Source organism: Carlito syrichta, unplaced genomic scaffold (genome assembly GCF_000164805.1).
Source record: "Carlito syrichta isolate Samal-C Ts95f unplaced genomic scaffold, Tarsius_syrichta-2.0.1 Scaffold33524, whole genome shotgun sequence".
NCBI lineage: Eukaryota > Metazoa > Chordata > Mammalia > Primates > Tarsiidae > Carlito > Carlito syrichta.
Genome location: NW_006977620.1, coordinates 1279 through 4389, shown reverse-complemented (window position 1 = coordinate 4389; position 3111 = coordinate 1279). Strand labels below are relative to the sequence as shown.

Below are 3111 nucleotides of genomic sequence, written 5' to 3'. Positions count from 1 at the left end.
TCAAAAAGAAGAAAGTAAATCCTCGAAGAGATGTGCAATTATATCAGGAAGCTGAATCTATGCTAGACTGGTATCCTTGAAGCAGGAAGGGAGATGGAGAACCTTGGGACAAGCATTCTATCAGGTCATCCAAAAAAACTTTCCTCATCTTGCCAGAGACCCAAACATTCAAGACAAGATTCAGAGAACTCTTGCAAAGTGTGACATGAGAAGACCAACCCCTGGACACATAGTAATTCATCCACACAAAGTAGTTATGAAAGAAAAAAATCCTAAATGCAGCAAGACAGAAAGGTCAGACTACCTATTGGGGAAAATCAACCAGAACCACTCCAGATTCATCTGCAGGAACACTATAAGCCAGAAGGGATTGAAGTTCAATTTTTAATGTTCTTAAAGATAAAAAAAATCCTAACATTCTGTGAAGAGTTTCAAATTGGAGAATATTGAATTCTCACCCGAGCCCAGCAGATGAATGAATGAAGATCCCTTTCAGAAAGACATCTGTCCAGTGGTCCAGAGTCAGATGCAGACCATGCTAGAGTGTCTGCAAACATGATGAAGACGACATCTCACAAAAAGCATCAGAGCAGTGTGGGGCTGAGCAACCCTGTTTCCCAGCCCTGACAGAACATCCTAGGCTGCAGGATTCAGCATGGGTGGAAGAAGGGGACCAGTCCTGTTGCCCAGTGGAAAGGAACCACTCTGGACCAGGTGCCTGGAACTCCTTCTCTGTATCTTATAAAACATGATGGATTTAACTGTGTTTATGGATGATAATTTAATAAAGGTGAGTTTCTGCACTTGAAGTCCTCCCTGATAGAATTGCAAAATCTCAAATCAGTGATGCACACTTGGCAGACACAAGGATTGGCAAGGTGGTGGAACAAATGTTTGAGTCAGAGGGTGGTTCAAAGATGAGCTGAGGGGAATGATCTTAGCATGTGTACCTGTTATGAACACATGGTTCTACATTACCTATGAGAAAGACCCTGTCTTGCACATGTACCAGCTTCAAGATGATTACAAGTGACGTGCACATTATGCCTGTTCTCAATGACTCACCTCCAGCAGAAAGAGAGCCAGAAGAAGTTGTGGACAGTTGGTAGTCAAACAGGTGGAATATGCCAAAGAACATGGCTTGAAAAGGACCGGCATGGTCATCCAATAGATGGAGGCCAAGCTCTCCATCTATTTCATCAAGTTTGATGAAGATTTCCATAGTAATGTCTACAATTTGGTGCGAACATCCTAGATGTCATCACGGATTCTGCCAAATTTGTGGACCTAGTAAATATGTAATTTGTAGACATGAAGACTTGGTTGCTTTCCATTTTAATGAAAGCATCACTGTCCCTGCAAACCCACAATCTTTGCCAGAAGAACTGGTTTTGTTCTGAATAGTACACATTCATGTCAGCATGAAGCATTTCATGTGAGAACTCCTTCCTCTAAAGAAGTCTGTCTGGTGGGAGTTGCAGGCAGGTGGGTAAAAGTGAAGCTAGTATATGGTCATCTGAAACTGTCATAGATCTTAATATTTTCCCCTCCACCCTGACATTCTCTTATTCTTCTGCCTCATGCAAGCATAGTTGTGTATTTTTGTCTTTGCCTTTTTGAGATACGAGTATCTGTATCTACCTGTATGTGTGCATGAGTATACACATGTAATATGTACACATGTGGAAAGATAAATGTGTATACTCACACACACACATACTCACACTCACACCATTGGCAATCTTTTCTTTGTGGGTTGGGATGGGGGTGACATAATTTTCTTCAGTTTAATAAGAGTGCTTGACCCAAGTGAATTGTATTTATAATATGACTGCTCTTCAGTTAAAATGAACATTTGGGCATAAGAACTACATAGACCCTTTCAGCTTGTTTTGTAACGCCTTTTTAAACTGGAGGTTTTAAACCATAAGTCCAAAGATGAATTACTTGTGAACAGTTAATGATCCACATTAGAATTTTGCAATCTGGAAAGAAATCTGGGTAAAAGACTGCCTTTAATTCTAAGCTTTGTAAAAAAAAAAAAAATTTGTTTACATTTTATCATACTTACTTTTTAGCAACACCCAGGTCCCTGGTCCACAGTATAACATAGGTGTGTTTTGAATAGCACATTTGGTCTGATATTTGTACTAGCCAGTAATTTGGTTTTTAGTACATGGATTTAACAGGCCACAGAACATCAATGGGTTGTGTTTGTGGTATATTCCTGGAAGAACACAATGCTTCTATAAATTTTAATAGTGGCATTGTTGCTTTCTGAACAGTTTTCTGTTTTTTTTAAATTTGTATTACTGTTTTTGCTAATAGATTATGACCAGGACTTCCTGCCCCCTGGTTTTTCTCCACCAAGCATGTCAAGGCAAATAACGGCTTACCCCCTTGGCACCCTTTGTGGTGGTGTGTGTTCTTGCTCAGGTTTGCTGTTGATGTGGGCTCCTTCCATTCTGTGACCTCTCAGGGTTTCATGGCAGTGATGTCATTATTGCAAGTTCAGTCACTTGTGTGACTGATGAAGGTTCTTAGAGTCCTTTCCTGACATGTTCTTGCAGGGTTGTTTTAAACTAAAATGAGATGCAGGATGTTGGTTGATGAGTGAAACAGCTTCTCACTTTGTTCTGGAGGAGTCCTCATGGTTAAACAGCCAGGAGAAAAGTCCTGTGTAAACTCTGACTGTATAGGGACTAGAAATGCTGCTGCAGTTGGGGCAGGGCCTCAGTGGGTTCACTGAGTTCTAGTAGTTCTGGGCTTGACCCAGGGCTTACCTGGTGCCCATCTCAGCTCACACGTGGCTCGTGCCTGTGCTTCTAGAAGGTGACAGCCACTCACCATGCAATCACAGAGCCTCAGTGTTCCATCCAGTCTACAGTCACCCTACTCTTGCACTCAACATGGGCTGCCAAGTGAGCTTCTGGAACCAGCACTGCGCCCATGCTGTGGATGTGGCAGGTGGTGCCTACAGGTCTGCCATGTGTTCTGTTGACTCTCTAGAGTCCCTGCATGCAAACCTTAGAGCTGAGCCTGCTTCCTGGGGCCCAGGCTGCCCGTGATGACATGACAGACGATGTGTGTATCAGCTCACACAGACCAGGC

At 42.5% G+C, this 3111-nt stretch overlaps 1 pseudogene; it reads left to right on the top strand.

Moving 5' to 3' along the window:
* The first annotated feature begins 479 nt into the window (after positions 1 to 479).
* Positions 480 to 1255, top strand: LOC103274434 (annotated as a pseudogene).
* Positions 1256 to 3111: the final 1856 nt, after the last annotated feature.